Source organism: Rattus norvegicus, chromosome 2 (genome assembly GCF_021556685.1).
Source record: "Rattus norvegicus strain SHRSP/BbbUtx chromosome 2, alternate assembly SHRSP_T2T, whole genome shotgun sequence".
Classification (NCBI taxonomy): Eukaryota; Metazoa; Chordata; class Mammalia; order Rodentia; family Muridae; genus Rattus; species Rattus norvegicus.
This window is the reverse complement of record NC_141535.1, coordinates 234,595,042-234,608,890: the sequence shown is the minus strand read 5'-3', so window position 1 is coordinate 234,608,890 and position 13,849 is coordinate 234,595,042.

The window sequence follows — 13,849 nt, the reverse complement described above, 5'->3', positions numbered from 1 at the left end:
CGGAGGTCATAGCTGGAAATAATGTACCTAGTTGCAGAAAACACCCTTCTAGGCTCAAGTTTTTTGATAAAATAAACCATTATTATTATTATTATTATTATTATTATTATTATTATTATTATTATTATTATTATTATTATCATTATTATTATATTCAGAACTATCCTCAATGTATCTTAGTGGTGGACACACATGGAGCTTCTCCAGACTTCTGCTGGATCCTGCGGAGCCTTGTGCTTCCTTAAAATCACAGAAGTGCCATGCGCCTCGCTTCAAAACACGTTACAAGGCAGGCAACGTAAAACAGCCATTTAAAGCTGAACACGTGTCCTCGTAGTCAGCGACCTCCGTCGATTTCTCCACCTCTCACCGGTCTACCTCACTCTTCTGTGGAGTTCTACATTTTAAAATCCAAATATTAAAACATCAGTTGGCTCTTCCGTTACCCTTGCTTCTCAAGAAGGCGAGCCTGCACGTAGATTATTGAACCCGGGCAATTTCTTGTTTAGCTTTTGCAGCTTGGTCGCATGTCACATCGTTCGTGCTATAAGCAGTAAACAAGAGACTGGTAGCCGAAAGAAAAGTAAAATCACTCTGGCAGGCTTTAGTTCCGGGATTTTACATTTCCATTCTCTTCACGATTGGCCTTGTTCATCGTTTTGAAATTTGGAAAGAGGGCGAGATACAGGCTTGATCCATCCACCCCCCCCCCTTTTTTTAAAGTTCACACCATCTAGGAAAGCCATCCAAATCATTTTATTCCTAATCTTTCTGTGCAAAATGTTTTGTTAAATGCTGATGACAACTTTTATGCATAATGCATATAATAAACTTTGCCAAAATCTGAGGCGCTTTTAAAAGCATGTAAAAAACTCCTTAGGAGCGAAATGGCATTGGAGGGTACGCGGCTGCAGTAGCCTGGGAAAACCACAGAACAAAGCTTGCTGAGAGCATTGTGCTCTGTGTCATTAACTCCTAAATGTCTAATAGGTGGAGTTCCCTTGGTTTACTTGTGTTCAAAATTGCATGTTATTTCTTATGAGATTTTCCATGTAGTGATGCCTAGTTTATGTACGACATAAATTCCGTTCTGCCTTCAACACTTCTGGGAATCTTCACACTTAAAAAAAGACCAGATACTTTTTGCATGTAACTGAAGGGGAAAAAAAGAATCTTGTCATTGCCCAAATAATATATATATAATTTAAAGTAACATTTTTTGTGTTTGCGTGAGTTAGTATTTGTATGCATGGCTCTCATTTGATAAATCATGAAGGTAAATCTACTTCAAACCTTACTGTTGTTTTTGCTTATTTGAAACCATAAAAACAGGAACCGGGGAGGAAAAAGACTTAGCATTCAAAAGTGGGTGCCATAAATCCTGCCACACTCCTGCCGGAAAAATAAATAAATAAAAATGGGCATAATAACAATGTATCACTAGCCAGTGTCACTAAAATGCTTTGCTTTATTTCCCTAATCTATACCATATCTAAAACTGACTATAATAAATGACTAATCGCCCTGAATACACAACCATTAATTGAAAAACTGCACCAAGTATAAAACCAAGAAGTCATAACACAAAGTACAAGGTTCCCTCAGTGTTTACGAACTTGTCTTTGTCAATAATTTTAAGGTTCGGTGTAAATGATACTGCTTTCTGTCATACATCACAGACTATCATGAGTCATGTGAAATGTCCCGTGAATATTAATGGCCCTGCGTTCCAGACATTTCATTAGCACACATCCAGGTGCAAGAATCCAATGGAGTTTGGTTTCTCCATAAAAGGAAAGGGGGAGCTCTGGATGAGTTTTATCTTCGAGGCCAAGTTTCTAAGGGAAGGCTCTGTGTGCTTCAGTCTGACAAAGGGTGGGCTCCTCTTTGAATGTGGAAGCTGTGGCCTCTAGCTCCTAGACTAGCTGGTTTTGTGAAGTTACCCTCTGGACATTCATTTGCCATTGTGTGTTCACAACAATTCAAATCCTAGGAGGGAGCAAATCCTAGAATGCAGAAACAAACCCTGCATTGTTGATTTCAAATCATGTTTTCCTGGGAGAGCATGCGTTTGTGTCGCCATCCCACAGTGGACAAAATAATTTCAAAAATTAGTTGAATGAAAGCAGGGGCACAAAGACGAGTAGTTAATTATCTGGGCCCATGAAAAATGTTCTTTCTCAAAAAAAAATCTTTGAAAACCTATAGCATCCAAATTTGCATGAAAGTTGTATTATAAGAATACTTCTTTATTGAAAATAAAGCACTCCAGGCTCAGTTCAATAATAACAGCTTACAGGGGAGTAATTGAAGTTATCCAATTTGCCTCCCATAGAAAATGACCTACAGTATGTGCACACAGAGATGCAAGAAAAGGAAAAAAAACAATATTTCATGCAATTTTATTGAGACGGAAGTAAGAAAGGAATTGGGGTTAGACACTGTGTGAGTATTTAACACACAAGAAATGATGATATGGTCAGGGAAAATTATCCCCTTTTCTTTACGTTCTTGTTCTGAATTCTTCATCTTGCACTATCCCCTGCTGAGTATCCATTGACTTCAAAGGGGAGTCCATGGGGGTTCAGAGCAAGATGAGAATTTGGCCCTGCATGCATAATTTTTGTTCTCTCTTATTCATAGCATGCACAATAAGCACTGACTTTAAAAAGACTCTGGCGGAGCTTAATAATGGCTCCTCCAGAATGATCGCGCATCTCTGTAGTGTACTAAACGATATCACCAATTGTAACTTCGGACTTATGGAAAACTCCAGGAAAAATATCATGCCAGGTCCTTATTACTATCCTCATCTGTTATTATTTTGCTAACTAATAATAACAATATTTATGTAGTGTAGCATCATGGCCCCATTACGGTAGCTTTCAGAAGACCAGGGCGCATCCGACCTTTTGTATTCAAGAGATAGTGCAGAAGGTTTTGAGACCTTATTCCAAGACCTTTACCATCTCCAGGTCCAAGACATCGTGTGGACCAACAATAATGACCCGAACAATGACATACAATTACTACTGACAATGGTGGGGAAATAACAGGTAGAATAAAGCCACTTTCCAGGATACTGATAAGAAAGGCAAGTTACTGTAATCCAAGCTTGAAAATGACAGATTAACTGTCAGAAGAAAAACTAAGGAGAGTTAGAGCTATGGTGGGGTCAAGGGTATGGAGATGATCCAGCAAAGTATTCTAGTGTTATGAAAAGAAATGCATGGCAAGAGTGACTGGACAATGGCTTCCTTGATTGTATAGAGACCACAGGGGATAGTGTTAATTACATATCTCCAAAAGAGGAGCAGGTAGCAACAGGTTAAATCCCCCAGTATATATTTTGCCAGTCACTATCAGTTCCTCTTACAAACTTTTGCCTTTCCGTGTGGTTAAACCAACATTGATTCTTATCCACACTGTGCCGAAGAATAATTCATCTTCGCAAACATTGATGACTTATCGTCTATCCTAAATTTTCGAAGACAGATGAGACCATGCAATGGCTGAATAGCTTATTTACTTACATAATTTGGGGGGTATTAATCATTTGAGTTTTTCTTGATTCTGAGATCTTTCAAACACAACTGTATTCCAATTAAGGGACATTTATAGTTCAGATTGGTAGCCAATGTGCCATCCTCTACCTACAGATAACACATACAAGTTGCAGAAGTACTTTATGGCTTGTTTACACAACAGTCAGCAACATACGATTTCATCTGATTCTCTTAACAGTACGCTAGGTCAGTTGAGGAGATGAAACTGAAAGCCTTAATTGCTGAGAAAGCTTCCCACAGACCTCTTTGCCCTAACAGAAGTGACACTTAATTAAGAATCAGACTCACTGCTTCTTTTGCCACTGACTTTACTCTCCTGGTTATGTTGCAGACTCCTCAGCACGTGACCTTTTTCTCAGCTTTTAACATTGCTATTATCACACATATATGCAGAAGGAAAGAAAAAACCTGACAGTAATTCGGGGACGCTATTATAGGTGTTAGAATAGTCGTATACGACCCTGCTTTATTTCTTAGAGATGTGCTTTATGTAGACACAACATTAACTCTTGTTCTAGTTCCAGGGTTCATTAAGGAAGGCTTCTGAGGAGTAAAGAAGGAAAACAGAATTTGCTTGTGCACTCTGCATTTCTTCGTGTGGTTTGCAATGGGAAAATGTAGCCTTGGAACATGGGGTTCAGATCCTGTCTAAGAACTTGGTACCTAGGAAGAGGTTGCCGAATTCTATGTGATAAATGAATCTGGTAACCATATCACATGATGGGTACCGAGATATAATTATATTAGAATAATTACACAATCACTTACATTGACAATGTCACTATTAAAGTCAATTTCAAATCTTAGGGATTATGCTTTGCTTTTCTGGACCCAAAGAGGAGAACTTAAGACAAAGACATGGAATGCTAACTGGGCGCAGAATTCTAACCCAAGGCATTCTCCAGTAAACCCAGAAAAGGAGGGGGTATATTTTACTCTGGCTGGTGTTGGACGGTGTCCTCATATATTAGATATACTGACCTATGTGCCCACCCCACCAAAGGCTTTATCCTAAAAGGCCTTTTCTTGCTATTCTCTGTGGTTGAGGAGCAGGCACAAAACACAACAAATGGAATAAAAAAAAACATGGTAAGTCTTGGAGCATGCAGCTTGCAACTTGCCCACATTCCTACAGCCTTAGATACTAAAAGATTATGTTTTTAACGAGGGCTATGTTATTTTTCACTAGATATCTATCAAAGAACAACACAGCAGCTGGGATACTGGAACCTACATAATGTATTGCATATTTTAATCACGTTGGATACAACACTCTTTCCCTGGATATCAATTACACTAATGACTCTTATATAATACTCTCATGTGCCTACAGGATGTGTATTGTCACCTCTCTTTGTCATAAAAATAGTCGCCACTTCTGGATCCACATGAAGTGCCTGCTTTCATTTTTATATAATGAATGAGTAACACTGTAAAAAAAGACATTTTATCCCATATTAGCTTAACAGAGTGGAGAGACTTCACATATGACAGTGCTAAATATACTCTTAAGCTGCTAATAAAACCAAAGCCTGCGGGGAAAGAATCTAACGATGAGCAGAAGTTTGTGTCTCTGGGAGGAAAGCAAAAATGTTCCTCTTAGGTGTAATTTCTAAATATCTTAAAAAGGGCTCGGGATTTCTAATAATTTCATTTCCAATAAATCTCCCAAGTCAATTTAGAATCACTTTATTTGCAATAAATCCCTCTGTCAGCACAAATGATGAACACAACTTTCTCCCCCCTCCCTCCTTGCAGAGTCCAATGTTACAGAAACTTCTTTGAATTTGTCCTTAAAATTAATCACGGCAGAAACCCTGACTTGTAGCCAAACGACTCCATGCTTCTTTTTTGTTCACAGGGCAAGAATTCCTGCCGAAATGGGGGAAGATAAGAAATGACCCCACGATCAAACCCTCAGGCCGTCCTCTAGAAAGGCCCGTCGCTGTGTTCATTCTTCAGAAGACCTGCTCGCCGTGGAATCGAGGCCTTATGAGAAGTTGCATTGGAAACCTCCAGTTTACAGGTTTAATAAATCAGTCATAAAAAATGTGCTCACACCTGAAACTTGGCAAAGCAATTTAAGGAAAAAGAAGGGAAAGTCTGGCCCTGTCATCCTTAAGTTACACGTGTATACAAAGATAAAGTGGGGCCTCTCCGATGTATTCTTGCTACAAGGCCTAAGATTTGAAGGCCTATGCTTTTAATTGTTTATAAAACAGGTCAAGTGATGGGTTCATATTTAGCCAGAATATTTGGGGTGAGAAAGACAGAAATAATGAACTTATTTAAATTCCACCTAAAAGCTGCTAGACATGCATTTCAAATACCACATTTATTTTATTTCGCACGGGTTTTTGAAAGAAAATATTTTTAAACATCACTTCATTTCCCCCTTGTCCACGTACCAGATACACATGGTATCTGCTTGAGAATATATTGAAATATTCTAATTGAAAAACGGAAGTTTAAGGAATGTGTATGTAATTATTTAATTAATAACTCGATTCTGTGCGATTATGTCAGTTCACACAGCTTGCTGTTGTTTCCTGTTTAATCTTTTATGAATTACTTCAGGTTTTGTGAGCGAATTCATACGTTTTAATAAGTTCCTTGAAACATCTTCCAATGCCCAATGAATATTTGTTAGACTCTCCATTCACAATCAATGGATATTTGGTATTCAGCTACACCCAGAGCAAATCTGATGGCCACAAAGTTGTGGTTTTACGTCTCTGAAACCTAAACTTTAATATATACACAAAGACAAAGATGCAATCTTAAGGTAAAAGTCTCTGTTACTTAAATTGGTATCTCTTCACATCTATAAGTAGACACAGTCATTTGCTGATATTTATGGGTTGATCATTTTTAATTATTCAGACTTATCTTCAAAGTCCTTGAATAGTACTTTAAACATTTGCTCGCAGCCATTCTGAAATTGGTATGTAGGGAAAAGAACTGTCTTGTGAATGGGTCAGATCAGTTGCTTAAAATGCTCAGACTACCTCAGCCTTGTTTCCTGACCATATTTATGTAACTAATTGTAACATGTTTGTTTCTTTGTGAAGATATATAGTAAAGCCCACCTGAGTGAATAAAAGGAGGAAATGATACTAGATATGAGATGTCTTCTTAAGAGTTGTTGACCAGGGATGTCCAAGAGATTCCTAAAACATACAGCCTATTGCTTGGTTACGATACAGAGGCGCCAGGTAAGTCCCTGTTGTTGAAGACAGCATGAACTTCAGAAACTATGCCCAGAAATCCTGGAGCTTGAGCTGACCTGAATGTCTTCTCCTTGAGGACTAACTTTAACGGTACCAGAAGGCACTGTGCAAGCTTTCAAATATGGGAAACAACCAAAAGCTAGCCAACTGGGACAACTGTGACTCTCATCAACAACCAGCATGGCATGGTAATCCCAAGGGAGCAGTGATGACTGTAACCTGCAGCTCTCAAATGGAACTCAAGGCCTGGTATTGAAAAAATACTCAATGCTAGAGAAGTGATGACTATTGGAGAAGAATATGCAGCCACTTATTTATTAAACAAACAATAACAATCTATAAACATCTGTCCTTATACCCAGGACGAGTGTAGTTTTCATCCCTCATCAAGAAAACTTCTCTTTGTAACAGATGAAGATCACTACAGGAAACCATGACCAATCACAAAGCAGAATTTTGGAGCCCAGTCCTAATGGCTACATCAACAAAGCACTCCATCCCCTAAGGCTCAGAACAGGGAGTGGAAACACTAATAATAACAGGAGCTACATCCATACGGTTTTACCAACACGACTGTTCAAATGTGAGGTGAAAAAGAATAATATCAATGGATAGGAAGATACCCATGAGGTCTCGACCCTGTGCAAAAAACTGCAGGCAGCTGAGGAAGGCAGGAAAAAGGAGCAAAGGTCTTTCCTAGGCAAGAGCATACCAGAATGTTAGCCTTTGCCAAATGCTTAGCCTTGCAAACATACAGTCTTAGTTAGGGTTTTATTGCTGTGAACAGACACCATGACCAGTGTAAGTCTTATAAAGGACAACATTTAATTGGGGCTGGCTTACAGGTTCAGAGGTTCAGACCATTATCATCAAGGAGGGATCATGGCAGCATCACAGCATCCAGGCAGGCATGGCGTAGGAGGAGCTGAGTTCTACATCTTCATCCAAAGGAAGCCAGGGACAGACTGACATCCTTAGGCAACTAGGAAGAGAGTCTCCAAGCCCACCCCACAGTGACACACTTCCTCTGACAAGGCCACACCTTCTAATAGTGCTACCCCCTAGGCCAAGTATAAGCAAACCATCACATACACAACACACATACAGTTAGCACTACAAGGGTGAAATAGCCTATATTTAGGAATCTATACATCATATACATAAACACACACACACATACATGCATACCCACATACACATACATGTACATATACACACCCATATCCACACATGTACATACATATATTCATCTAAAAGCAATTATTACAAATGAGGCAATAATCTGAAAGAGTGTAGAAAGGGCTTTATGGGAAAGGCTTGAGAGACAGAGATAAAGAGAGAAATGTAGTGATTAAATTATAATCTCAACAATTTTGATTAAAATATTAAATAAGGGCTAAATCCTGAGAGTAATATAGACTATCAACTCATCACTATTAGCCATAAAACAAAGAAGCAGCACAATATAGTGTTTTTGGAATTACATTGCCTGAATTCAAATTCATTTTGTATTTGTAGGAGTCTGGCACATCATTTAATTATTCTAATGTGCAATTTCCTCATCTAAAAAATAAAGGAGCCAAAACAATGTCTCCTCATAATCTTCCTATGAGAAGTAAATGAGTTTTGTACTTGTAAGGGTATCTATCTGACATTATGGTTCAGTGAACTACTGATATTGCCATCGCCTTCCCCAAAGAATTATAGAGGTGAAAATCAGACACACTCTTCAAGATAAACTCCTGATGAAAAGGCTGTATGAAAGCTATGTATTTGATTAGCTGTTCATTGTACATAAGCAAGGTTTTGGGGGGTTGGGGGTGATATGCTCCTACAGCTGTGTTCCCGATTTCTCCATCCTTGAAAATACTTTTCTAAAACGTCAGGGAAGACAGCCATGGGATCATGCATGTTCGTATGTGCTCTAATTGAAGCTATGATTTCCTGTCACTTTTCTCATGTGTGTGCTATATGTGGTGTATGCATGCTTGGACATTTATGTGTAGGTGCACTCTCCTACAGGTATGTGAGAGGCAGAAGTCAATGTCCACTGTCTTCCAGGGTTGCTTTCCCTTAGAGATTTAATGGCAGTCTCTCAGTGAAACTACAGCACCCTGATTGGCTAGACTATGCATCAATTAATCCCCCGGAAAATCTACCAATCTCCGACTAACCCATGTCCCCTGCAACAGTAGAGTGGTTACAAGCGTGAACCACCACACTCAACTTTTGCAAAGGTTCTGCGGATCCAAATTCAGGTCTTAGTGCTTGGGCAGCGAGTACTTTACCCGTTGAGTCATCCTCCTGAGCCCTGTCTACCTCTTCTCTATGAGGCCCGTAGTGCCTACTTCCAGCCTGTTTCAAGTTCTGGGCTACTCTAGTACCTGACCCAGTGAAGGCAAAACAGAAATTACACAAGTGGCCCTAGTCCCTCTGTTTTTGTGTGGAATGGGTCCTGCAACATACTGATCCACTTTAGAGCTCTCATTTCTCATGACAGCCTTAACCTCTGTGTGCTATCACACTCACACTTAGTCTCCACGCCTAATGGTGCTGTGCACTGATTAATAGTTGGCACTGGGATTACAGACTTTCTCTTCTCATCCTTCTGCTACCTTAGGGTCAACTTCTATATTAAGCTCATGTCTTTAGGCCTTAATTTCTCTTTCTGATAGTTACCCTCAGAGGACCTCAGAGAGAGCTTCTGCTCTTACACTTTCACTGTCCTCATTCTCCTCTCAGGACTCACTTTTGTTTTATACCCATACACAGATGGCTGTAGTGTGACCATCTGGCCAGAGTGTGGCATTTCTAGTGCCTTGTCAGGAGGATATGAATCTATCATATTTGTGTTTTGAATTATTAGGAATGAGGCATTCAGTTTGTGTTCCATTTGTCTTTGTCACTTCTCATTCACCTGTCTTTCTGGTGGCCTCAACAACTCCTACCAAAGATATGTGGAGACATGACAGTTCCCACTCTCCATGTCAGTAATTTTTAGACTCTCTTCTGTGAGTTTCTTTGTGTTCCCCACTCAACCCTTTCTGGACTGAGTCTTCAAGCACAGATTGTCCTTGCAACATAAACCAAAAATGTTTCCTGTTTACCTACTAGTCAACAGCATGGATAGTTTAATTCACATTCCATTTGTCATCAGACATCTTTCTCAATGACATGAATAGCGCTTGAGAAACCATACCCATGAAATAGGCACATTTCACAACGCTGATGGGAGTCACTAATGTGTTAGATAATGGAACCAGGACGATAAAGAACCTGACAGAGGAAAAGTGATAGCTTAACACTAACAAGGTGATCAAATCACATTTGGAATATTGGGGTTTGTTCTGAGCAATGAAAAATTAAACCGTATTGTGGTTCTAGTGGAGTGGAGGACTGACATGAGTCACTCTGTGAAGAATGGTGGAAATATCTGATGCTGTTTGATCCCACATAGGAAGCCAAACAAACTCACAGCTATTTCTAATGTCCTTATTTTGCGTAGCAAATGCTTTTTTTGTTTGTTTGTTTGTTCGTTTGTTTCTGTAATACTTGTACGGGGCCAGGAAATATGAACTAAATTTTATATGAAGATTTTAGTCAGAAATTTGTTTTGGTAACTGATTACCATATTTCACCATGAGGCACTCTCAAAGAGCTACATCCAGACTTTTATACCTTAATCTTCATATACTGCTCTGAGTAAGTATGCCCCACATATCCTAGCCTCTCACCTAGCTTCTCTCTAAATTCCAAATGTGTTTGCATAGAGGTGCTCAGATAATGAATCTTCTCTGAACACCTCTATGTGTTCATACTCTGTGCCAATCTTACTTCCTAGTCATCTAGGGCAGAAACAGCAAGCGCCTATTTCTCTCTATTCTCCATGCAACTACATCCCATTGTGTCGGAAGACAGCAGGCTAAATTTTACAAACATTTTTTTACATTATTGTTACAGGGACTCTATCCTTTGTTCACTATTATATCCTTTTCATAGAGTCGAGTAGGAAGAGTAAGGAGAGAGCGCCCAGGGTCTGTGTTCATGGTTATCTGACTGCAGAACTGCTATAATTGCCATTCCATTCTCAAACCGTCCCAGTGAGTTATCTATATCTCAGAAAACTCCCACTGACAGCGTCCTTTCTTTGGGTTCATTTGTTTTCTTCCTCTTCATGTGGCAATTTAGATGTCATCCTAACCAAGGAGTTCTGCTTTCCCTGAACTCTCTACTGCGGCATCCTATCATTCTATCCACGGTATTTAACATCACCAGTTGATTTTCATACTCCCTTATTTTTTGTCAATTTTTCTTAAAGAAGCAACAGCTTCATGTGGAGGCATTTGGTGGTTTTTTTTCCTCTTGATTCCTAATACAGAGTACTGAAAACATTGGTTGAATATTGACTCAATAATGTTGGCCGTCCTTCACACATCCCTTCAAGGGTGGTCTTCCCACAGCTGACACACTGTAAGCCTCCACTGTCTTCTTTGTTCATTTGTAATACTTTCCCAATCTCTAGTCCCTCCCAACTTTAATCAAATGCAGAAAGAGTCTTGCTCCTGATCAAAACCTCCCAACAGTTCTTTTCTGATAACGGAGTAAGTCTAAGTACATTTCCTAGAATTGAAACTTCACTATTCACACCAGTCTTCTGTATTTCAGCCATTCAATATTACACCGTTGTATGTAATGTAGGTCGGTATCATAGAGTCTCTTTAGTACTGCTGTATTCCAGAGACTCCTTACTCCCTCGCCCAAGATTTTATTAATGACCCTCGAGAATCTATCTCTCCTGTGCTTTTTTTTTCAGCTCTGTCCTCAAAAGAGAGTTGAACCTCATGCTTCCACTGCCTAATGCCCATGGTTTCATTAGTCTGTATAACATTGTATTGCAGCTAACTATGCACTTTTCTTATTTGCCCAATTAGGTTTTAGACTAAAGTGGTAGTTGTAATAGTTTCTAAGTAAATGAATAAATTCTGAATAAAGGAAAGTTGAGCCTGATGATACCTGGCACCTTTTCATATTTGACATTTCATATATCCTTAATGATTTTATTTTAAAAATGAAAACTAGTTTGAGTAGCCAATGGCAAATTCTCTTAATTTGACTCCAAACCCATTCATTAAAAGCTATTAAGGTTAAAGAAAACATCTTTTATGCCTAAGGGGAGAGAGGACCACATAAAGATATTCTGGAGTCTTTAGATGTTGACTCCTATCCAGCAATTATGTTCAGTTACTTAAATTAAAATCCTCCCTTACATTTCTGATTTAGAAACTTAAATTAACAAATCTATTTGGTGCATGGTAAGCTGGTAATGTATTTTAAGAGTTCTATAAATGTTTATGGCCCAGCATTTGACTTCTAGGAAATAATATACCAGGAAACTAAAGATCTAAAGTCACTTGTACCATTCATATGCCATTACATCACATAGAATTTTTAACTCATTATATTGTACAAAAAATTGGAAACAAAAGACCAATAACAAGAAAGTGAAGAATGGTAAAAGGAATTAGAGTGATTCTATGTAACTAGATCATAAAATTGGTCATAACAATGTGAACAAAATTTTATTATTTGATTCCAAGCATATGCACAAGTACAGCTACACATGCATGTACTCATAGACACGCATATGTGTACTGAGAAAACATTAGCATTATAATCTCCTGGTGATAAAGCCATATTATTATTTTTCTCCCCTATGTTCTCCACATTTTATAACATAACATACTTATTTTTACTTATCTAATTTTAAGTACATTTTAAACTCTTGTATCTATATATCTAAAGTTATCTAGAATCCCTCATAAAATGAAGCACGGTAGAGATGCGGGCAAATTAAACACTATTTATTTTTAACAAGTGCATCCTTTATACCAAGTGTCTTCCATAGAGGATGTTATAAAACATATTTTGAGAAATTAACAAGTTTAAACTAAGTTGGAAGGTATAAATGGTGTAAAGAAGGAGGATAAATCTGAGATACAAAAGACATTCAAACTTTCTGATGAAGTTGATACATGAATGTGACGAGTGGTTAACATAATGTGTGAAGGAGAGCAGGAGATGTGTGAGAGAGCTGCCCTAATATATGATATGTACATATTCATATCTCGGTGGAAAATGCAAACGCTATCCCATCTGTTTTTGCCATCTTGGCATCCTCTCGCATCTCTTAAACAGCTGGCTGCACAGCAAAGCTTATCCTTGGCAGTATCTTCCTTGATGCAGGAGGAGCCATTATTGAATTGAAGGACCCACTGCTGTCTTGTGGCTAGACCAGAGATGGCTAATGGGGACAATCCAGGACATCAGCCGCTACCACCGCTTAACAAAACACATTTCCTGGCATAGTGAATCATTTCGGGCTGTTAATGCCATCTTTAATTTGGTGTTCTCGCCAGGCATATTTTTTCTAGTTTTGGTGATAAAATTTTAAAGTGTCAGGACACTCACAACAACTCCCTCCTTCAAATGAGGTGAGAGTAGGCAAGAGGTTTTGTGCAGATTGGTCTTAATATAGTTATAGTGTCTTGCACATGATAGGAGCAGCATTTAAAAAAACTCATAGCGTTGTTAAAGATGATGAGACAGATTTTATTCAAGGTCTGTGATGAAACTACTTTGATCGAAGCAGGGAGCACTGTGTGGAATTTTGTAGAGGAAAGATATTAGGCTCAGGTCCAATTATAATCTGGGTAGGTAAAGCAAGGTAGAGATCAAATGTATTTTTAAAAATCTTGAAAGATCAATGATTATGAAGGATTTCTTTTAAATATATATATATATATGTTTGTTTGTGTATATGAGTTTGTGTAAATGAATTTATGTGCACATGCGTGTTCACAAAATCCAGAGATTATTAGATGCCCTAAACTTACAAGCAGTTGTGACCTGACTGACGAGGGTACTGAGGACAAACTCTGGTCTTCTGCGTGTCTCATAAGCACTCTTAACCATTGATCTGTCTCTCCAGCATTCTTGGAGAGGATTTTCACTAAACCAACCTAACAAGATTCTCGCTGAAAACAAGCTGCCTGA